Source organism: Amia ocellicauda, chromosome 14 (genome assembly GCF_036373705.1).
Source record: "Amia ocellicauda isolate fAmiCal2 chromosome 14, fAmiCal2.hap1, whole genome shotgun sequence".
NCBI lineage: Eukaryota > Metazoa > Chordata > Actinopteri > Amiiformes > Amiidae > Amia > Amia ocellicauda.
In genome coordinates this window covers 22,310,462-22,334,443 of record NC_089863.1, presented here as the reverse complement: position 1 = coordinate 22,334,443, position 23,982 = coordinate 22,310,462, and the positions used below count along the sequence as shown (strand labels likewise).

General features: G+C 41.9%; 9 non-coding genes across 9 annotated transcripts; 2 read left to right on the top strand and 7 right to left on the bottom strand.

Annotated features, from left to right (window-relative positions):
- The first annotated feature begins 542 nt into the window (after positions 1–542).
- Positions 543–614, top strand: trnam-cau (transfer RNA methionine (anticodon CAU)). Its single transcript has one exon. It is a non-coding gene; the product is annotated as a tRNA-Met (tRNA).
- A 3,325-nt stretch (positions 615–3,939) lies between these two features.
- Positions 3,940–4,012, bottom strand: trnam-cau (transfer RNA methionine (anticodon CAU)). Its single transcript has one exon. It is a non-coding gene; the product is annotated as a tRNA-Met (tRNA).
- Positions 4,013–6,474: 2,462 nt separating this feature from the next.
- On the bottom strand, positions 6,475–6,547 carry trnam-cau (transfer RNA methionine (anticodon CAU)). The gene has a single exon. It is a non-coding gene; the product is annotated as a tRNA-Met (tRNA).
- Positions 6,548–9,008: 2,461 nt separating this feature from the next.
- On the bottom strand, positions 9,009–9,081 carry trnam-cau (transfer RNA methionine (anticodon CAU)). The gene has a single exon. It is a non-coding gene; the product is annotated as a tRNA-Met (tRNA).
- A 2,461-nt stretch (positions 9,082–11,542) lies between these two features.
- Positions 11,543–11,615, bottom strand: trnam-cau (transfer RNA methionine (anticodon CAU)). The gene has a single exon. It is a non-coding gene; the product is annotated as a tRNA-Met (tRNA).
- A 2,461-nt stretch (positions 11,616–14,076) lies between these two features.
- On the bottom strand, positions 14,077–14,149 carry trnam-cau (transfer RNA methionine (anticodon CAU)). Its single transcript has one exon. It is a non-coding gene; the product is annotated as a tRNA-Met (tRNA).
- Positions 14,150–16,613: 2,464 nt separating this feature from the next.
- On the bottom strand, positions 16,614–16,686 carry trnam-cau (transfer RNA methionine (anticodon CAU)). Its single transcript has one exon. It is a non-coding gene; the product is annotated as a tRNA-Met (tRNA).
- A 2,461-nt stretch (positions 16,687–19,147) lies between these two features.
- On the bottom strand, positions 19,148–19,220 carry trnam-cau (transfer RNA methionine (anticodon CAU)). The gene has a single exon. It is a non-coding gene; the product is annotated as a tRNA-Met (tRNA).
- A 417-nt stretch (positions 19,221–19,637) lies between these two features.
- On the top strand, positions 19,638–19,709 carry trnag-ucc (transfer RNA glycine (anticodon UCC)). Its single transcript has one exon. It is a non-coding gene; the product is annotated as a tRNA-Gly (tRNA).
- The last annotated feature ends 4,273 nt before the right edge of the window (positions 19,710–23,982 follow it).

The following is a 23,982-nucleotide window of genomic DNA, read 5'->3' as shown; positions in this document are numbered from 1 at the left end:
TGCAGCAGAGAAGGGGTAGTTATCCATCTCGTGTTATTTCACAGGAGTTCGTATGTGCCCATTTCAAGTTGAGGAGCTTACGTGACAGTTCCTGTAACTATTCACTTCTTTACCTGGTGTCTATTGTGTAACGCGCAGCATCTTTTTATTTATTTATTTATTTATTTATTTATTTCCATTTTCCGATACTGTCTGGCTGAGCCCCCGTGTCCTAGTGGATCAGACACTGGGTTCCTAAGCCAGGGAGTGTGGCTTTGAGTCCCAGCTGCTCAGAAGCACTGTCATTTTTAAGCTCGGATCTGAGCTCAGACTGAGCCCCGATCCGCTTAGTTCAAAACAATTGACATGATGCTTCCCACAGCACATACAGGGTGAAATGTGAAGGCACTGAAACCTGGAAAGCTGCTCCAGCGCATGGAGAAGCTCGGTGTGCAGTCTTGAACAGGAAAGTGGAAATAACGCAGGGCTTTGCAAACTTGTATTGCTTGCAATATGCAATATAGGAGTGGCTGTGACGTTAACAGGTGGATGAGTGCCCAAGGAGCAGAGTGGCGCAGCGGAAGCGTGCTGGGCCCATAACCCAGAGGTCGATGGATCGAAACCATCCTCTGCTATGTTTCAACTTTGGTTTTGTTTCATTTCGGAAAGGTCTGAATAAAGTGCAATCTGGAAAGATGCTAATGGACATTTTCCTTCCGCACTCAGGAACAGGAAACTGCAGATATCGCAGGGCTTCCCAAATGTTCACCGATTGCAATTTGGAAAACAAATTGCCTGCCACTTTGCAATCCTGGAATCATGTTCTACCACAGTGAGATATTGTGGGGAAGCAGTTTCAAAGCGTTGGTGGTATAGTGATTAGCATAGCTGCCTTCCAAGCAGTTGACACGGGTTCGATTACCGGCCAACGCAATATACACTCCCCTCTCTGTCTGTTCTCAGCTGCCTTGTGTGCTCTTTCATGCTGCTTCAGACACTTTTAAGAACATAAGGGAGTTAACAAACGAGAGGGGACCATTCGACCCATCTTGCTCGTTTGGTGTTCATTAATATCGAAGTGATCCAAGGATCCATTCCAGACCATTTTTAAATGTTCCCAAACTTTCAGCTTCAACCACATCGCTGGGTAGTTTATTCCAGATTGTGACTACTCTCTGTGTAAAGAAGTGTCTCCTGTTTTCCGTTTTGAATGCCTTGAAGCCCAATTTCCATTTCTGTCCCCGGGTAGTCTCCTCTGTACCAGGGTGAAAAGGTTCAGTTCTCTCAGTCTCTCCGAATAGGACTTTCCCTTGAAGACCTGGAATAAGTCTGGTTGCTCTCCTCTGAACTGCCTCTAAGGCAGCAATATCCTTTTTGAAGTGTGGTGCCCAGAACTGTACACAGTATTCCAGATGAGGTCTAACTAGCGCATTGTACAGTCTTAACATGACTGCCCTTGTTTTAAATTCTACACTTTTGACAATATACCCTAGCATTCTGTTTGCCTTCCTTATTGCTTCCCCACATTGCTTGGATGGAGAAAGTGAGGAGTCCACATAGACTCCTAGGTCTTTCTCATGCGTTACTTCATGTAGATTTGTACCTCCCATAGTGTAATTATAGTGGACATTTTTGTTACCTGCATGTATTACCTTGCACTTGTCCACATTGAATTGCATTTGCCAGGTGTCAGCCCACAACTGAATATTATCTAAGTTCCTCTGAATAGCCTGTGCTGCCAAGATTGTATCTGCTGAGCCACCTATTTTCTTGAAGTACTGTTGGAAATATCCCATCTGGCCCAGGTGATTTGTTTGTTTTTAATTCTGCTAGTCCCTTTAGTACCTCCTCCTCATTTATCCTGATCTCTCTTAGGGATTGACTGGACTGATTGTCAACCTGTGGCATGTCATCTGTTTTTTCTTTTTTAAAAACCTCTGTGAAATACTCATTTAGAATATGTGCCACATCTTGTTCGTTTTCCAAGATACCTCCGTTTTTGCCCTTTATCTGTTTCACCTCCTCCTTTATTAACCGCTTGCTGTTGTGATATTGAAAAAATCTCTTTGCATTGGTTTGAGCTCCAAGAGCTATTTTTCTTTCTAATTCCCTCTTTGCTTTCCTGATCCCTTTCTTAAGATCTCTTTGCAGCTCAACATATTCTATGTATTTTGTTTCGTCACCATCCCTTTTGTATGTGCTATACAACATTGTCTTCCTCTTTATATTTTTTGCATACCTCTATTAAACCATTTTGGCCAATGTTTTTTCTTCCTCAATTTGCTAAGTTTTGGTACAAATTGTTCCTGAGCCTCGTGTAGTATATTCTTAAAATATACCCATGCATTTTCAACCATCTCTCTGAAGACTCTTTTTGGAAGTTAAAGAAAGTGTTTTGTGATTATTATATAATGTTTTATATTAATACTAGCATTAGAAGTAGTTTTGTATACAGACTGAGCACATTCGATTTAGCAGGACAAGTAAAGGGTCAACAAGGTCGATTTGTTAGAAACTCCTGTCAGTAATGAAAGATTACACAGTGCCGAAATAGCCTAGAGCTGTCTCCTGAGAATTTGTTTATGACTTAATCGTTTCTCCAGATAGGCAGGAATTGTTTCTGTTAAAGAACGATTGACACTAGGTAAATGACGACCGTGGGATCGCATCTTCCTAGTGCACATCAAAGACGGACATCTGCTTTGGATCCATCACCTCTTCACGGGAGGACAGATCGTAAAACGGACCCGGACCTGTATCTTCTGATTGGATGAACGGCCATAAGATGTTACGTCATTTTTCCTATAAAGTTGTACTCATGTTTGTAAACATTAAGTCTCACTGAAGGAATTATTTCTGACGTGGAGCTTCCGAGCCGGCTCCATTAAAGTTCTATTTGCTTTATCTCCGCGACTTCTCCACTAATTTCCCACGTGGTTCTACAACTCAGACTTAGTAACGCGTTACCCACAACCCTGGAAAGAGTTGCACTGTCGTTTCTTGAATCTCAGGGCATTCTAAATCTGTTTCGGAGGCGTTTCCCAAAGGCACAATATGTGGATGATATGGGCAAAAAGAAGGAGAAAAAGCTACTGTGCGCTAGATGACATGTAAAGCAAGGAACACATTCGTTAATGTCCCAGCAATCTCCGAGAAACACCGTGTGTACGCATCCACTGTGATATGTGATTGAAACAACGAGATTGCAAGCGCCCATGTGCATCATTTTTACTTCTCGGGTTCAAGTCACAGACAGACTGTGGTCAAAAAGTAGGGAGTTATCAGGGCCAGGTGCCAGGGGTGATACATGTAAGGTACACGCAATAACGCCGAGCTATAGCCTCCACTATGCTGAGTGTTGCTTTGTGGGTACAGCGACTAAATTAAGACATGTTGAAGTCAATCAATCAATGAATAAATACATGTCCATTGATTTATGTATTGATGTATTTCTTTCAACATTGAATTCTTTGTGTAATGTCGTTTTCAACACAGTCCTCAACTCTTGTTGTCCTTGTCGCCAGCACGGGTAAGTGTGTGCTCCTGAGTGGTAAAAGGACCCTTGTCAGAGGTGGGATTCAAAGCCAAGCATCTACAGGAGACGATGACCTGCACGCAGCACCTTACACCACTCGGCCATCCTGACTTGTGCTGCAGTGATCAAATTGAGTCGTTGCCGACGTCATGGAAAACAATGAACTTTTCAATGACTGTGTTCTGCCAGGGCTTCCTTCACTTTGACTTTTGGGATCACGACGTCATCTCACCAATGGCCAAAATAGCTCAGTTGGGGGAGCGATAGACTGAACATCTAAAGGTCCCTTGTTCCATCCCAGGATTTGGCATTTTGCCATGAATTTCTTCAGACAGCGCAAGCAACCACTTTATTGCACAGGTGTGCGCCTTTTTTCTGCAGCTGGAGATCAGTGTGGTAGAACTCAAAGATAAAGGAAGAGTGCTTGCCCCGTGTGAGGGTCGAACTCACCACCTTCAGATTATGAGACTGACGCGCTACCTACTGCGCCAACGAGGCACGGCATGGCCAGCTACCTCTACTCCAACTGACCTCTTAGCATGACAACCACTCCGATGAACATTCGTGAACACATATTTTCCCCGAATGACAACCATGCGCCTGTGATGTAGTGATTAGCTAGGTACGTATTAAGCAGTTCGACTGCAGATTATTACAGATAATTATTAAAAGACCATTGTGCCCCAGGGGACGCGTTTTATATGTCTTGTGCATTTGCTTCGGTGACAGAATCTAGAGCTTCCCCGCAGCGCCAGTGGTGTAGTGGTATCATACAAGGTTCCTGTTCTTGTGAGTTGCGTTCGATTTCTGGCTAGCGTATGCCACACAGCCTACTGTCTTACTTGCTTTGATTGCCCTTGTCATTTCATTTCTTTCTTCATTCCAGAATACAGCGGCTAGACTTTTCCTTGGCAATTCATTGGACCATTTCTTTCTTTTGAGGTTATTCAATTTCAAGAACACAAAGACCATACTTTCTGGGAGTTATATTTCAGAAATAAAACGAGACACTCTCAAACTTTGTATCTCCTTCAACAACAAACAAACAAACCAAAAGAGAAGGAAAAGAGCAGTGTTGGGGTCGTTTCTCACAAAAAGTAATGTCTTACATTGTACTCGTTACTCATATCAAAAGTAACTAAACACTTTACTTATTACTTCCTGGAGAATGTAATTAGTTACTTTACTTTTACATTACTCTGCATTACACCCCAAACGTTGCGGGACCTCAATAAACAATTTCAAAGCTACACCAACACAAGCAGTTGATAATGACAGAGACATACTGTTATCTTTTGTTGTTTTAATAAAGCGCCACAGGAAAACCAGGCCAGTGTCGGAAGCCCACCCCCTGTTGTGGGAGGAGCGGAGCGATTGTGGGTTTGGTTTTGTGTTTCGTTTTAAAAATGAAGACAGAAAGCAACACTACGAGCGATAGAGCCTGGTGTGGAAAGGACTTTTGTGGCTGTTTTATTCTTTGTGCTTTAGATGATTGGAGACAGCATAATAAATACACGTTTCTGTTAAGAGATATTAGCAGTAGCTAAATGTGTATAGACAACATTATACTCAGACAAGCATTACGTTACCATAAGAAAACGTGCAACACTAAAATACATCTTTGCTATTTATTTTTATTATTGTTATTATTGTAATCATCATCAAGATATGTGCTAGTAGATCTGCATCTTAAATGTCTCAACTTGACTCCTTTAACTTATTACTCTTACTACAGATTTGTAACTGCAAACGACAGTTTTTCTAATATTTTTAATGTACGACATAGACGTCCTTATCGTCCTTATTAAGACCATATCGTTACAATGTGTAATGCAGTAACGAGAACAAAAAAAAGGAATCAGTAACTGTAATATTATTACTCCTTTTGGAACCATACCATGTTATGTTACTCGTTACTACCAAAAGTAATAACATTACTGTAATGCGTTACTTAGTAACGCGTTACCCACAACCCTGGAAAAGAGTTGCACTGTCGTTTCTTGAATCTCAGGGCATTCTAAATCTGTTTCGGAGGCGTTCCCCAAAGGCACAATATGTGGATGATATGGGCAAAAAGAAGGAGAAAAAGCTACTGTGCGCTAGATGACATGTAAAGCAAGGAACACATTCGTTACTGTCCCAGCAATCTCCGAGAAACACCGTGTGTACGCATCCACTGTGATATGTGATTGAAACAACGAGATTGCAAGCGCCCATGTGCATCATTTTTACTTCTCGGGTTGAAGTCACAGACAGACTGTGGTCAAAAAGTAGGGAGTTATCAGGGCCAGGTGCCAGGGGTGATACATGTAAGGTACACGCAATAACGCCGAGCTATAGCCTCCACTATGCTGAGTGTTGCTTTGTGGGTACAGCGACTAAATTAAGACATGTTGAAGTCAATCAATCAATGAATAAATACATGTCCATTGATTTATGTATTGATGTATTTCTTTCAACATTGAATTCTTTGTGTAATGTCGTTTTCAACACAGTCCTCAACTCTTGTTGTCCTTGTCGCCAGCACGGGTAAGTGTGTGCTCCTGAGTGGTAAAAGGACCCTTGTCAGAGGTGGGATTCAAAGCCAAGCCTCTACAGGAGACGATGACCTGCACGCAGCACCTTACACCACTCGGCCATCCCGACATGTGTTGCGGTGATCAAATTGAGTCGTTGCCGACGTCATGGAAAACAATGAACTTTTCAATGACTGTGTTCTGCCAGGGCTTCCTTCACTTTGACTTTTGGGATTACGACATCATCTCACCAATGGCCGAAATAGCTCAGTTGGGGGAGCGATAGACTGAACATCTAAAGGTCCCTTGTTCCATCCCAGGATTTGGCATTTTGCCATGAATTTCTTCAGACAGCGCAAGCAACCACTTTATTGCACAGGTGTGCGCCTTTTCTCTGCAGCTGGAGATCAGTGTGGTAGAACTCAAAGATAAAGGAAGAGTGCTTGCCCCGTGTGAGGGTCGAACTCACCACCTTCAGATTATGAGACTGACGCGCTACCTACTGCGCCAACAAGGCACGCATTGGCAGCTCCCTCTACTCCAACTGACCTCTTAGCATGACAACCACTCCGATGAACATTCGTGAACACATATTTTCCCCGAATGACAACCATGCGCCTGTGATGTAGTGATTAGCTAGGTATGTATTAAGCAGTTCGACTGCAGATTATTACAGATAATTATTAAAAGACCATTGTGCCCCAGGGGACGCGTTTTATATGTCTTGTGCATTTGCTTCGGTGACAGAATCTAGAGCTTCCCCGCAGCGCCAGTGGTGTAGTGGTATCATACAAGGTTCCTGTTCTTGTGAGTTGCGTTCGATTTCTGGCTAGCGTATGCCACACAGCCTACTGTCTTACTTGCTTTGATTACCCTTGTCATTTCATTTTTTTCTTCATTCCAGAATACAGCGGCTAGACTTTTCCTCGGCAATTCATTGGACCATTTCTTTCTTTTGAGGTTATTCAATTTCAAGAACACAAAGACCATACTTTCTGGGAGTTATATTTCAGAAATAAAACGAGACACTCTCAAACTTTGTATCTCCTTCAACAACAAACAAACAAGCCAAAAGAGAAGGAAAAGAGCAGTGTTGGGGTCGTTTCTCACAAAAAGTAATGTCTTACATTGTACTCGTTACTCAAATCAAAAGTAACTAAACACTTTACTTATTACTTCCTGGATAATGTAATTAGTTACTTTACTTTTACATTACTCTGCATTACACCCCAAACGTTGCGGGACCTCAATAAACAATTTCAAAGCTACACCAACACAAGCAGTTGATAATGACAGAGACATACTGTTATCTTTTGTTGTTTTAATAAAGCGCCACAGGAAAACCAGGCCAGTGTCGGAAGTCCACCCCCTGTTGTGGGAGGAGCGGAGCGATTGTGGGTTTGGTTTTGTGTTTCATTTTAAAAATGAAGACAGAAAGCAACACTACGAGCGATAGAGCCTGGTGTGGAAAGGACTTTTGTGGCTGTTTTATTCTTTGTGCTTTAGATGATTGGAGACAGCATAATAAATACACGTTTCTGTTAAGAGATATTAGCAGTAGCTAAACGTGTATAGACAACATTATACTCAGACAAGCATTACGTTACCATAAGAAAACGTGCAACACTAAAATACATCTTTGCTATTTATTTTTATTATTGTTAATATTGTAATCATCATCAAGATATGTGCTAGTAGATCTGCATCTTAAATGTCTCAACTTGACCCCTTTAACTTATTACTCTTACTACAGATTTGTAACTGCAAACGACAGTTTTTCTAATATTTTTAATGTACGACATAGACGTCCTTATCGTCCTTATTAAGACCATATCGTTACAATGTGTAATGCAGTAATGAGAACAAAATAAAGGAATCAGTAACTGTAATATTATTACTCCTTTTGGAACCATACCACGTTACGTTACTCGTTACTACCAAAAGTAATAACATTACTGTAATGCGTTACTTAGTAACGCGTTACCCACAACCCTGGAAAAGAGTTGCACTGTCGTTTCTTGAATCTCAGAGCATTCTAAATCTGTTTCGGAGGCGTTCCCCAAAGGCACAATATGTGGATGATATGGGCAAAAAGAAGGAGAAAAAGCTACTGTGCGCTAGATGACATGTAAAGCAAGGAACACATTCGTTACTGTCCCAGCAATCTCCGAGAAACACCGTGTGTACGCATCCACTGTGATATGTGATTGAAACAACGAGATTGCAAGCGCCCATGTGCATCATTTTTACTTCTCGGGTTCAAGTCACAGACAGACTGTGGTCAAAAAGTAGGGAGTTATCAGGGCCAGGTGCCAGGGGTGATACATGTAAGGTACACGCAATAACGCCGAGCTATAGCCTCCACTATGCTGAGTGTTGCTTTGTGGGTACAGCGACTAAATTAAGACATGTTGAAGTCAATCAATCAATGAATAAATACATGTCCATTGATTTATGTATTGATGTATTTCTTTCAACATTGAATTCTTTGTGTAATGTCGTTTTCAACACAGTCCTCAACTCTTGTTGTCCTTGTCGCCAGCACGGGTAAGTGTGTGCTCCTGAGTGGTAAAAGGACCCTTGTCAGAGGTGGGATTCAAAGCCAAGCATCTACAGGAGACGATGACCTGCACGCAGCACCTTACACCACTCGGCCATCCTGACTTGTGTTGCGGTGATCAAATTGAGTCGTTGCCGACGTCATGGAAAACAATGAACTTTTCAATGACTGTGTTCTGCCAGGGCTTCCTTCACTTTGACTTTTGGGATGACGACGTCATCTCACCAACGGCCGAAATAGCTCAGTTGGGGGAGCGATAGACTGAACATCTAAAGGTCCCTTGTTCCATCCCAGGATTTGGCATTTTGCCATGAATTTCTTCAGACAGCGCAAGCAACCACTTTATTGCACAGGTGTGCGCCTTTTTTCTGCAGCTGGAGATCAGTGTGGTAGAACTCAAAGATAAAGGAAGAGTGCTTGCCCCATGTGAGGGTCGAACTCACCACCTTCAGATTATGAGACTGACGCGCTACCTACTGCGCCAACGAGGCACTGCAAGGCCAGCTCCCTCTACTCCAACTGACCTCTTAGCATGACAACCACTCCGATGAACATTCGTGAACACATATTTTCCCCGAATGACAACCATGCGCCTGTGATGTAGTGATTAGCTAGGTACGTATTAAGCAGTTCGACTGCAGATTATTACAGATAATTATTAAAAGACCATTGTGCCCCAGGGGACGCGTTTTATATGTCTTGTGCATTTGCTTCGGTGACAGAATCTAGAGCTTCCCCGCAGCGCCAGTGGTGTAGTGGTATCATACAAGGTTCCTGTTCTTGTGAGTTGCGTTCGATTTCTGGCTAGCGTATGCCACACAGCCTACTGTCTTACTTGCTTTGATTGCCCTTGTCATTTCATTTTTTTCTTCATTCCAGAATACAGCGGCTAGACTTTTCTTCGGCAATTCATTGGACCATTTCTTTCTTTTGAGGTTATTCAATTTCAAGAACACAAAGACCGTACTTTCTGGGAGTTATATTTCAGAAATAAAACGAGACACTCTCAAACTTTGTATCTCTTTCAACAACAAACAAACAAGCCAAAAGAGAAGGAAAAGAGCAGTGTTTGGGGTCGTTACTCACAAAAAGTAATGTCTTACATTGTACTCGTTACTCATATCAAAAGTAACTAAACACTTTACTTATTACTTCCTGGAGAATGTAATTAGTTACTTTACTTTTACATTACTCTGCATTACACCCCAAACGTTGCGGGACCTCAATAAACAATTTCAAAGCTACACCAACACAAGCAGTTGATAATGACAGAGACATACTGTTATCTTTTGTTGTTTTAATAAAGCGCCACAGGAAAACCAGGCCAGTGTCGGAAGTCCACCCCCTGTTGTGGGAGGAGCGGAGCGATTGTGGGTTTGGTTTTGTGTTTCGTTTTAAAAATGAAGACAGAAAGCAACACTACGAGCGATAGAGCCTGGTGTGGAAAGGACTTTTGTGGCTGTTTTATTCTTTGTGCTTTAGATGATTGGAGACAGCATAATAAATACACGTTTCTGTTAAGAGATATTAGCAGTAGCTAAACGTGTATAGACAACATTATACTCAGACAAGCATTACGTTACCATAAGAAAACGTGCAACACTAAAATACATCTTTGCTATTTATTTTTATTATTGTTATTATTGTAATCATCATCAAGATATGTGCTAGTAGATCTGCATCTTAAATGTCTCAACTTGACTCCTTTAACTTATTACTCTTACTACAGATTTGTAACTGCAAACGACAGTTTTTCTAATATTCTTAATGTACGACATAGACGTCCTTATCGTCCTTATTAAGACCATATCGTTACAATGTGTAATGCAGTAACGAGAACAAAAAAAAGGAATCAGTAACTGTAATATTATTACTCCTTTTGGAACCATACCACGTTACGTTACTCGTTACTACCAAAAGTAATAACATTACTGTAATGCGTTACTTAGTAACGCGTTACCCACAACCCTGGAAAAGAGTTGCACTGTCGTTTCTTAAATCTCAAGAATTCTAAATCTGTTTCGGAGGCGTTCCCCAAAGGCACAATATGTGGATGATATGGGCAAAAAGAAGGAGAAAAAGCTACTGTGCGCTAGATGACATGTAAAGCAAGGAACACATTCGTTACTGTCTCTGCAATCTCCGAGAAACACCGTGTGTACGCATCCACTGTGATATGTGATTGAAACAACGAGATTGCAAGCGCCCATGTGCATCATTTTTACTTCTCGGGTTGAAGTCACAGACAGACTGTGGTCAAAAAGTAGGGAGTTATCAGGGCCAGGTGCCAGGGGTGATACATGTAAGGTACACGCAATAACGCCGAGCTATAGCCTCCACTATGCTGAGTGTTGCTTTGTGGGTACAGCGACTAAATTAAGACATGTTGAAGTCAATCAATCAATGAATAAATACATGTCCATTGATTTATGTATTGATGTATTTCTTTCAACATTGAATTCTTTGTGTAATGTCGTTTTCAACACAGTCCTCAACTCTTGTTGTCCTTGTCGCCAGCATGGGTAAGTGTGTGCTCCTGAGTGGTAAAAGGACCCTTGTCAGAGGTGGGATTCAAGCCAAGCCTCTACAGGAGACGATGACCTGCACGCAGCACCTTACACCACTCGGCCATCCTGACTTGTGTTGCAGTGATCAAATTGAGTCGTTGCCGACGTCATGGAAAACAATGAACTTTTCAATGACTGTGTTCTGCCAGGGCTTCCTTCACTTTGACTTTTGGGATCACGACGTCATCTCACCAATGGCCGAAATAGCTCAGTTGGGGGAGCGATAGACTGAACATCTAAAGGTCCCTTGTTCCATCCCAGGATTTGGCATTTTGCCATGAATTTCTTCAGACAGCGCAAGCAACCACTTTATTGCACAGGTGTGCGCCTTTTTTCTGCAGCTGGAGATCAGTGTGGTAGAACTCAAAGATAAAGGAAGAGTGCTTGCCCCGTGTGAGGGTCGAACTCACCACCTTCAGATTATGAGACTGACGCGCTACCTACTGCGCCAACGAGGCACGGCATGGCCAGCTCCCTCTACTCCAACTGACCTCTTAGCATGACAACCACTCCGATGAACATTCGTGAACACATATTTTCCCCGAATGACACCCATGCGCCTGTGATGTAGTGATTAGCTAGGTACGTATTAAGCAGTTCGACTGCAGATTATTACAGATAATTATTAAAAGACCATTGTGCCCCAGGGGACGCGTTTTATATGTCTTGTGCATTTGCTTCGGTGACAGAATCTAGAGCTTCCCCGCAGCGCCAGTGGTGTAGTGGTATCATACAAGGTTCCTGTTCTTGTGAGTTGCGTTCGATTTCTGGCTAGCGTATGCCACACAGCCTACTGTCTTACTTGCTTTGATTGCCCTTGTCATTTCATTTTTTTCTTCATTCCAGAATACAGCGGCTAGACTTTTCTTCGGCAATTCATTGGACCATTTCTTTCTTTTGAGGTTATTCAATTTCAAGAACACAAAGACCATACTTTCTGGGAGTTATATTTCAGAAATAAAACGAGACACTCTCAAACTTTGTATCTCCTTCAACAACAAACAAACAAGCCAAAAGAGAAGGAAAAGAGCAGTGTTTGGGGTCGTTACTCACAAAAAGTAATGTCTTACATTGTACTCGTTACTCATATCAAAAGTAACTAAACACTTTACTTATTACTTCCTGGAGAATGTAATTAGTTACTTTACTTTTACATTACTCTGCATTACACCCCAAACGTTGCGGGACCTCAATAAACAATTTCAAAGCTACACCAACACAAGCAGTTGATAATGACAGAGACATACTGTTATCTTTTGTTGTTTTAATAAAGCGCCACAGGAAAACCAGGCCAGTGTCGGAAGTCCACCCCCTGTTGTGGGAGGAGCGGAGCGATTGTGGGTTTGGTTCTGTGTTTCGTTTTAAAAATGAAGACAGAAAGCAACACTACGAGCGATAGAGCCTGGTGTGGAAAGGACTTTTGTGGCTGTTTTATTCTTTGTGCTTTAGATGATTGGAGACAGCATAATAAATACACGTTTCTGTTAAGAGATATTAGCAGTAGCTAAACGTGTATAGACAACATTATACTCAGACAAGCATTACGTTACCATAAGAAAACGTGCAACACTAAAATACATCTTTGCTATTTATTTTTATTATTGTTATTATTGTAATCATCATCAAGATATGTGCTAGTAGATCTGCATCTTAAATGTCTCAACTTGACTCCTTTAACTTATTACTCTTACTACAGATTTGTAACTGCAAACGACAGTTTTTCTAATATTTTTAGTGTACGACATAGACGTCCTTATCGTCCTTATTAAGACCATATCGTTACAATGTGTAATGCAGTAACGAGAACAAAAAAAAGGAATCAGTAACTGTAATATTATTACTCCTTTTGGAACCATACCACGTTACGTTACTCGTTACTACCAAAAGTAATAACATTACTGTAATGCGTTACTTAGTAACGCGTTACCCACAACCCTGGAAAAGAGTTGCACTGTCGTTTCTTAAATCTCAAGCATTCTAAATCTGTTTCGGAGGCGTTCCCCAAAGGCACAATATGTGGATGATATGGGCAAAAAGAAGGAGAAAAAGCTACTGTGCGCTAGATGACATGTAAAGCAAGGAACACATTCGTTACTGTCCCAGCAATCTCCGAGAAACACCGTGTGTACGCATCCACTGTGATATGTGATTGAAACAACGAGATTGCAAGCGCCCATGTGCATCATTTTTACTTCTCGGGTTGAAGTCACAGACAGACTGTGGTCAAAAAGTAGGGAGTTATCAGGGCCAGGTGCCAGGGGTGATACATGTAAGGTACACGCAATAACGCCGAGCTATAGCCTCCACTATGCTGAGTGTTGCTTTGTGGGTACAGCGACTAAATTAAGACATGTTGAAGTCAATCAATCAATGAATAAATACATGTCCATTGATTTATGTATTGATGTATTTCTTTCAACATTGAATTCTTTGTGTAATGTCGTTTTCAACACAGTCCTCAACTCTTGTTGTCCTTGTCGCCAGCACGGGTAAGTGTGTGCTCCTGAGTGGTAAAAGGACCCTTCTCAGAGGTGGGATTCAAGCCAAGCCTCTACAGGAGACGATGACCTGCACGCAGCACCTTACACCGCTCGGCCATCCTGACTTGTGTTGCAGTGATCAAATTGAGTTGTTGCCGACGTCATGGAAAACAATGAACTTTTCAATGACTGTGTTCTGCCAGGGCTTCCTTCACTTTGACTTTTGGGATCACGACGTCATCTCAGCAATGGCCGAAATAGCTCAGTTGGGGGAGCGATAGACTGAACATCTAAAGGTCCCTTGTTCCATCCCAGGATTTGGCATTTTGCCATGAATTTCTTCAGACAGCGCAAGCAACCACTTTATTGCACAGGTGTGCGCCTTTTTTCTGCAGCTGGATATCAGTGTGGTAGAACTCAAAGATAAAGGAAGAGTGCTTGCCCCGTGTGAGGGTCAAACTCACCACCTTCAGATTATGAGACTGACGCGCTACCTACTGCGCCAACGAGGCACGGCATGGCCAGCTCCCTCTACTCCAACTGACCTCTTAGCATGACAACCACTCCGATGAACATTCGTGAACACATATTTTCCCCGAATGACAACCATGCGCCTGTGATGTAGTGATTAGCTAGGTACGTATTAAGCAGTTCGACTGCAGATTATTACAGATAATTATTAAAAGACCATTGTGCCCCAGGGGACGCGTTTTATATGTCTTGTGCATTTGCTTCGGTGACAGAATCTAGAGCTTCCCCGCAGCGCCAGTGGTGTAGTGGTATCATACAAGGTTCCTGTTCTTGTGAGTTGCGTTCGATTTCTGGCTAGCGTATGCCACACAGCCTACTGTCTTACTTGCTTTGATTGCCCTTGTCATTTCATTTTTTTCTTCATTCCAGAATACAGCGGCTAGACTTTTCTTCGGCAATTCATTGGACCATTTCTTTCTTTTGAGGTTATTCAATTTCAAGAACACAAAGACCATACTTTCTGGGAGTTATATTTCAGAAATAAAACGAGACACTCTCAAACTTTGTATCTCCTTCAACAACAAACAAACAAGCCAAAAGAGAAGGAAAAGAGCAGTGTTTGGGGTCGTTACTCACAAAAAGTAATGTCTTACATTGTACTCGTTACTCATATCAAAAGTAACTAAACACTTTACTTATTACTTCCTGGAGAATGTAATTAGTTACTTTACTTTTACATTACTCTGCATTACACCCCAAACGTTGCGGGACCTCAATAAACAATTTCAAAGCTACACCAACACAAGCAGTTGATAATGACAGAGACATACTGTTATCTTTTGTTGTTTTAATAAAGCGCCACAGGAAAACCAGGCCAGTGTCGGAAGTCCACCCCCTGTTGTGGGAGGAGCGGAGCGATTGTGGGTTTGGTTCTGTGTTTCGTTTTAAAAATGAAGACAGAAAGCAACACTACGAGCGATAGAGCCTGGTGTGGAAAGGACTTTTGTGGCTGTTTTATTCTTTGTGCTTTAGATGATTGGAGACAGCATAATAAATACACGTTTCTGTTAAGAGATATTAGCAGTAGCTAAACGTGTATAGACAACATTATACTCAGACAAGCATTACGTTACCATAAGAAAACGTGCAACACTAAAATACATCTTTGCTATTTATTTTTATTATTGTTATTATTGTAATCATCATCAAGATATGTGCTAGTAGATCTGCATCTTAAATGTCTCAACTTGACTCCTTTAACTTATTACTCTTACTACAGATTTGTAACTGCAAACGACAGTTTTTCTAATATTTTTAATGTACGACATAGATGTCCTTATCGTCCTTATTAAGACCATATCGTTACAATGTGTAATGCAGTAACGAGAACAACAAAAAGGAATCAGTAACTGTAATATTATTTCTCCTTTTGGAACCATACCACGTTACGTTACTCGTTACTACCAAAAGTAATAACATTACTGTAATGCGTTACTTAGTAACGCGTTACCCACAACCCTGGAAAAGAGTTGCACTGTCGTTTCTTGAATCTCAGAGCATTCTAAATCTGTTTCGGAGGCGTTCCCCAAAGGCACAATATGTGGATGATATGGGCAAAAAGAAGGAGAAAAAGCTACTGTGCGCTAGATGACATGTATAGCAAGGAACACATTCGTTACTGTCCCAGCAATCTCCGAGAAACACCGTGTGTACGCATCCACTGTGATATGTGATTGAAACAACGAGATTGCAAGCGCCTTATGTGCATCATTTTTACTTCTCGGGTTGAAGTCACAGACAGACTGTGGTCAAAAAGTAGGGAGTTATCAGGGCCAGGTGCCAGGGGTGATACATGTAAGGTACACGCAATAACGCCGAGCTATAGCCTCCACTATGCTGAGTGTTGCTTTGTGGGTACAGCGACTAAATTAAGACATGTTGAAGTCAATCAATCAATGAATAAATACATGTCCATTGATTTATGTATTGATGTATGTCTTTCAACATTGAATTCTTTGTGTAATGTCGTTTTCAACACAGTCCTCAACTCTTGTTGTCCTTGTCGCCAGCACGGGTAAGTGTGTGCTCCTGAGTGGTAAAAGGACCCTTGTCAGAGGTGGGATTCAAAGCCAAGCCTCTACAGGAGACGATGACCTGCACGCAGCACCTTACACCACTCGGCCATCCTGACTTGTGCTGCAGTGATCAAATTGAGTCGTTGCCGACGTCATGGAAAACAATGAACTTTTCAATGACTGTGTTCTGCCAGGGCTTCCTTCACTTTGACTTTTGGGATCACGACGTCATCTCACCAATGGCCGAAATAGCTCAGTTGGAGGAGCGATAGACTGAACATCTAAAGGTCCCTTGTTCCATCCCAGGATTTGGCATTTTGCCATGAATTTCTTCAGACAGCGCAAGCAACCACTTTATTGCACAGGTGTGCACCTTTTTTCTGCAGCTGGAGATCAGTGTGGTAGAACTCAAAGATAAAGGTAGAGTGCTTGCCCCGTGTGAGGGTCGAACTCACCACCTTCAGATTATGAGACTGACGCGCTACCTACTGCGCCAACGAGGCACGGCATGGCCAGCTCCCTCTACTCCAACTGACCTCTTAGCATGACAACCACTCCGATGAACATTCGTGAACACATATTTTCCCCGAATGACAACCATGCGCCTGTGATGTAGTGATTAGCTAGGTACGTATTAAGCAGTTCGACTGCAGATTATTACAGATAATTATTAAAAGACCATTGTGCCCCAGGGGACGCGTTTTATATGTCTTGTGCATTTGCTTCGGTGACAGAATCTAGAGCTTCCCCGCTGCACCAGTGGTGTAGTGGTATCATACAAGGTTCCTGTTCTTGTGAGTTGCGTTCGATTTCTGGCTAGCGTATGCCACACAGCCTACTGTCTTACTTGCTTTGATTGCCCTTGTCATTTCATTTTTTTCTTCATTCCAGAATACAGCGGCTAGACTTTTCTTCGGCAATTCATTGGACCATTTCTTTCTTTTGAGGTTATTCAATTTCAAGAACACAAAGACCATACTTTCTGGGAGTTATATTTCAGAAATAAAACGAGACACTCTCAAACTTTGTATCTCCTTCAACAACAAACAAACAAGCCAAAAGAGAAGGAAAAGAGCAGTGTTGGGGTCGTTACTCACAAAAAGTAATGTCTTACATTGTACTCGTTACTCATATCAAAAGTAACTAAACACTTTACTTATTACTTCCTGGAGAATGTAATTAGTTACTTTACTTTTACATTACTCTGCATTACACCCCAAACGTTGCGGGACCTCAATAAACAATTTCAAAGCTACACCAACACAAGCAGTTGATAATGACAGAGACATACTGTTATCTTTTGTTGTTTTAATAAAGCGCCACAGGAAAACCAGGCCAGTGTCGGAAGTCCACCCCCTGTTGTGGGAGGAGCGGAGCGATTGTGGGTTTGGTTTTGTGTTTCGTTTTAAAAATGAAGACAGAAAGCAACACTACGAGCGATAGAGCCTGGTGTGGAAAGGACTTTTGTGGCTGTTTTATTCTTTGTGCTTTAGATGATTGGAGACAGCATAATAAATACACGTTTCTGTTAAGAGATATTAGCAGTAGCTAAACGTGTATAGACAACATTATACTCAGACAAGCATTACGTTACCATAAGAAAACGTGCAACACTAAAATACATCTTTGCTATTTATTTTTATTATTGTTATTATTGTAATCATCATCAAGATATGTGCTAGTAGATCTGCATCTTAAATGTCTCAACTTGACTCCTTTAACTTATTACTCTTACTACAGATTTGTAACTGCAAACGACAGTTTTTCTAATATTTTTAATGTACGACATAGACGTCCTTATCGTCCTTATTAAGACCATATCGTTACAATGTGTAATGCAGTAACGAGAACAAAAAAAGGAATCAGTAACTGTAATATTATTACTCCTTTTGGAACCATACTACGTTACGTTACTCGTTACTACCAAAAGTAATAACATTACTGTAATGCGTTACTTAGTAACGCGTTACCCACAACCCTGGAAAAGAGTTGCACTGTTGTTTCTTGAATCTCAGAGCATTCTAAATCTGTTTCGGAGGCGTTCCCCAAAGGCACAATATGTGGATGAAATGGTCAAAAAGAAGGAGAAAAAGCTACTGTGCGCTAGATGACATGTAAAGCAAGGAACACATTCGTTACTGTCCCAGCAATCCCCTAGAAACACCGTGTGTACGCATCCACTGTGATATGTGATTGAAACAACGAGATTGCAAGCGCCCATGTGCATCATTTTTACTTCTCGGGTTCAAGTCACAGACAGACTGTGGTCAAAAAGTAGGGAGTTATCAGGGCCAGGTGCCAGGGGTGATACATGTAAGGTACACGCAATAACGCCGAGCTATAGCCTCCACTATGCTGAGTGTTGCTTTGTGGGTACAGTGACTAAATTAAGACATGTTGAAGTCAATCAATCAATGAATAAATACATGTGCATTGATTTATGTATTGATGTATTTCTTTCAACATTGAATTCTTTGTGTAATGTCGTTTTCAACACAGTCCTCAACTCTTGTTGTCCTTGTCGCCAGCACGGGTAAGTGTGTGCTCCTGAGTGGTAAAAGGACCCTTGTCAGAGGTGGGATTCAAAGCCAAGCCTCTACAGGAGACGATGACCTGCACGCAGCACCTTACACCACTCGGCCATCCTGACTTGTGCTGCAGTGATCAAATTGAGTCGTTGCCGACGTCATGGAAAACAATGAACTTTTCAATGACTGTGTTCTGCCAGGGCTTCCTTCACTTTGACTTTTGGGATCACGACGTCATCTCACCAATGGCCGAAGTAGCTCAGTTGGGGGAGCGATAGACTGAACATCTAAAGGTCCCTTGTTCCATCCCAGGATTTGGCATTTTGCCATGAATTTCTTCAGACAGCGCAAGCAACCACTTTATTGCACAGGTGTGCGCCTTTTTTCTGCAGCTGGAGATCAGTGTGGTAGAACTCAAAGATAAAGGAAAAGAGCTTGCCCCGTGATAGGGTTGAACTCACCACCTTCAGATTATGAGACTGACGCGCTACCTACTGCGCCAACGAGGCACGGCATGGCCAGCTACCTCTACTCCAACTGACCTCTTAGCATGACAACCACTCCGATGAACATTCGTGAACACATATTTTCCCTGAATGACAACCATGCGCCTGTGATGTAGTGATTAGCTAGGTTCGTATTAAGCAGTTCGACTGCAGATTATTACAGATAATTATTAAAAGACCATTGTGCCCCAGGGGACGCGTTTTATATGTCTTGTGCATTTGCTTCGGTGACAGAATCTAGAGCTTCCCCGCAGCGCCAGTGGTGTAGTGGTATCATACAAGGTTCCTGTTCTTGTGAGTTGCGTTCGATTTCTGGGTAGCGTATGCCACACAGCCTACTGTCTTACTTGCTTTGATTGCCCTTGTCATTTCATTTCTTTATTCATTCCAGAATACAGCGGCTAGACTTTTCTTGTTCAAGTGTTGGTGGTATAGTGGTTAGCATAGCTGCCTTCCAAGCAGTTGACCCGGGTTCAATTCCCGGCCAGCGCAATATTCACTCCCCTCTCTGTCTGTTCTCAGCTGCTTAGTGTGCTCTTTCATGCTGCTTCAGACACTTTTAAGAACATATGAAAGTTTACAAACGAGAGGGGACCATTCGACTCTTCATGCTCGTTTGGTGTTCAATAATATCGAAGTGATCCAAGGATCCTTTCCAGACCATTTTTAAATGTTCCCAAACTTTCAGCTTAAACAACATCGCTGGGTAGTTTATTCCAGATTGTGACTACTCTCTGTGTAAAGAAGTGTCTCCTGTTTTCCGTTTTGAATGCCTTGAAGCCCAATTTCCATTTGTGTCCCCGGGTGCGTGTGTCCCTGCTGATCTGGAAAAGCTCCTCTGGTTTGATGTGGTCGATGCCTTTCATGATTTTGAAGACTTGGATCAAGTCCCCACGTAGTCTCCTCTGTTCCAGGGTGAAAAGGTTCAGTTCCCTCAGTCTCTCCGAGTAGGACTTTCCCTTCAGACCTGGAATAAGTCTGGTTGCTCTCCTCTGAACTGCCTCTAAGGCAGCAATATCCTTCTTGAAGTGTGGTGCCCAGAACTGTACACAGTATTCCAGATGAGGTCTAACTAGCGCATTGTACAGTCTTAACATTACTGCCCTTGTTTTAAATTCTACACTTTTGACAATATACCCTAGCATTCTGTTTGCCTTTTTTATTGCTTCCCCACATTGCTTGGATGGAGAAAATGAGGAGTCCACATAGACTCCTAGGTCTTTCTCATGCGTTACTTCATCTAGATCTGTACCTCCCATAGTGTAATTATAGTGGACATTTTTGTTACCTGCATGTATTACCTTGCACTTGTCCACATTGAATTTCATTTGCCAGGTGTCAGCCCACAACTGAATATTATCTAAGTCCCTCTGAATAGCCTGTGCTGCCAAGATTGTATCTGCTGAGCCACCTATTTTAGTATCATCTGCAAATTTGACAAGTTTGCTAACTATCCCAGAGTCCAGATCATTAATATAGATTAGAAAAAGCAAAGGCCCTAGTACTGATCCCTGTGGAACTCCACTAACAACCTCATTCCAGTTAGAAGTGACTCCTCTAATCGACACCCTCTGTTTCCTAGACATCAACCAGTTCATAATCCATCTACTTACATTACCCTGAATGCCTACAGCTTCCAATTTGAGGATCAGTCTTTGGTGTGGAACCTTATCAAAAGCTTTTTGGAAATCTAAGTATATCATATCATATGCTTTCACGTGATCTACAGCTGCAGTTGCATGTTCTAAACATTCTAATAAATTAGTAAGACATGATCTGCCTCGTCTAAACCCATGTTGACTAGCTCTGAGAATATGGTTTTCATTGAGATGCGCCTCTATTTTCTGTCTAATCATTTTTTCCAACATTTTACAGGTGATGCAGGTCAGACTGATTGGTCTGCAATTTCCTGGCTCAGTTTTGCATTGGTTTGAGCTCCAAGAGCTATGTTTCTTTCTAATTCCCTCTTTGCTTTCCTGATCCCTTTCTAAAGATCTCTTTGCAGCTCAACATATTCTATGTATTTTGTTTCGTCACCATCCCTTTTGTATGCACTATACAACATTGTCTTTCTCTTTATATTTTTTGCATACCTCTATTAAACCATTTTGGCCAATGTTTTTTGTTCCTCAATTTGCTAAGTTTTGGTACAAATTGGACCTGAGCCTCGATTAGTATATTCTTAAAATATACCCATGCATTTTCAACTAACTCTGTATCCAGTGTGCTCCAGTCTACCTCTTCTAAGTGCAGTCTCATATCTTCAAGATTTGCTTTTCTAAAATTGTAGACCATTGTTTTAGACTTGGACCTTGTTTTTTGAAAGAATGCCTCAAAGATAACCATATTGTGATCACAATTTGCCATTGGTTCTCTAACTACTGTCCCCCTGACTCTATCTTGGTCATTTGAAAAGATCAAGTCAATACATGCGCTCTCTCTGGTTGGTTCCCTGACAAATTGAGTTAGAAAGCAGTCATTTACCATCTCAACCATTTCCATTTCTGCTTCTGTAGTCCCCACTGGGCTTTCCCAGTCTTAGTTTGGGAAATTGAAATCCCCCATTATAACAGCCACATCCTTGCTACATGCAGTCCTGATTACACTGTACAATGCAGCATCTTTCTGAAAATCTGAGTTTGGTGGCCTGTAACACACTCCTACCGCTAATCCTCCAGATCTCTTGTTCAAACGTTTCACCCACAAAGATTCTGTTCCATTACTGGGATCTAATACAAGTTCTTCTGCCTCAATGTCATTTTTCACATATAATGCTACCCCACCCCCTCTTCGATTTTGCCTGTCTCACCTAAACTGTGTGTATCCTTCCAACTTGTATTCATCCCCATCATTTTCTGTAAGCCATGTTTCTGTCACTCCTACAACATCATAGTCACACACCAGCACTGTGGCTTCCAAGTCTAACATCTTGTTCCTTATACTCCTGGCATTGAGGTACAAACATTTCAGGACTTTCCTACTGGCAGTTTGCCTTGGTTTCCTTTCCTTAGTGGAACATCTCCCATTGTCAAAGCTCCCTGCCCCCCTGGTTCCTAGTTTAAATGATTCTCAATTTCACTGCACATACGCTCTTCCAATGCATTAGCCCCCCTTCTGTTTAGATGTAGACCGTCCGGTTTGTACAGGTCCCATCTATCCCAGAAGAAAGACCAATGCTCCATAAACCTAAACCCCTCTTCCCTACACCAAGCTTTCAACCACGTGTTAAACTTTCTAATCTCTGCCTGTCTCCCTGACCATGACCTGTGGATTCCCCCCGGATTTGGCCAGTAGCCCGTCTACTAGTTTAGGGAGATCTGCAACCTGAGCACCAGGCAGGCAAGATACCAATGCGGGTCTCCATGTCACTAGAACACACTGTGTGATCTACACCTCTAAGAATTGAGTCTCCTACTATAACTACCTCCTTCGTCTGGGGGGGGATTGGGCACCATGGTGCTCTGGTGCTCAACTGCCCCCCATCACCCTCTGAGCTGTCACTGTCCAACTCGGTGTCCAGCAGTTGGAACCTGTTGGGCAATTCAAGCTCTTGGGGTGTCTCTACGGGGTGTGCACGCCCTTTTCTGCGGTTACGACCTACTGTAACCCAGCAGTTCTCTACGCTGTCCTGCTCTAAGGTCTCAACTCTCCTAGGTTTTGGCGTGCACACCATCTCTCTCATGGGCTGATTGACCAATTCTTCTATATCCCTAATACAGCGCAGATCGACAAGCTGAGCCTCAAGATCAATTGATCTCTAGGATTTCAACCTGCCGACAACGTTCTCATATGAAGCCTTCTTGGATGAGTTCATCCAGGAAGGCAATCATTCTGCAAACCTGACACTGTAGTGGCCACATGCTTCTAAATGTTACTTTTTGTTTGTTTGTTTGTTTGTTTGTTTGTACTTCTCTTGGTTCCTGCTGCTAGTCAACTGCCTAACTTTTGTCAGCGAAAAACAGCACAGCTCTTTCTCAACAGCTGCTTTAAGTAGCTTTTGTCTACCTACCCCCAATTCACACCTAATTGGCCCCACCTGGCTCCTCCTACAACATAATTCCTGCTAGTCCTAGACAGAAACTCCCTTCTACAACCTGTTTACTTTCACCAACTCAGCAGCTGAACTGAATTGGCTTCAATTTAGGCAAACTACAGACAATGCTAATGTCAATTTAAGGCAAACTTAAAACAAAATGAGCAATGCTAAGACTATTCTGAAACTAGTCAAACAACAAGATGGCTACCTCTCACCTGTACTCTCCGGTCTCTCTCTGTGGCAACTTGTAAATACTTCTGCTTTAGATGATTGGAGACAGCATAATAAATACAAGTTTCTGTTAAGAGATATTACGAATAGCTAAAAGGGTATAGACAACATTATATTCAGAAGTTACTGTATGAAAACTTTCCATGTGCAACACTAAAATAAATATTTGCTATGTATTATTATTATATTTATTATTGTAATCTTTATCAAGATATGTGCTAGTAGATTTGTATTTTAAATTGCTGAACTTGACTCCCTTAACGTATTACTCTTACTACAGATTTGTAACTGCAAACGACAATTTCTGTAATATTTTTAAATTACACCGTAGACGTGCTTAACCAGGGCGAGTTACAGCTGAAATAAAACACACACGTATCACGATGAATTGTACAGTAACAGCAGCTACAATAGAGTTGCACTCGTGGCGTTTATGGACTTATGGACGCATTTATGAAACCAGTCCTTAATGTTTCAGAGGAAAACCCAGATCTGCTC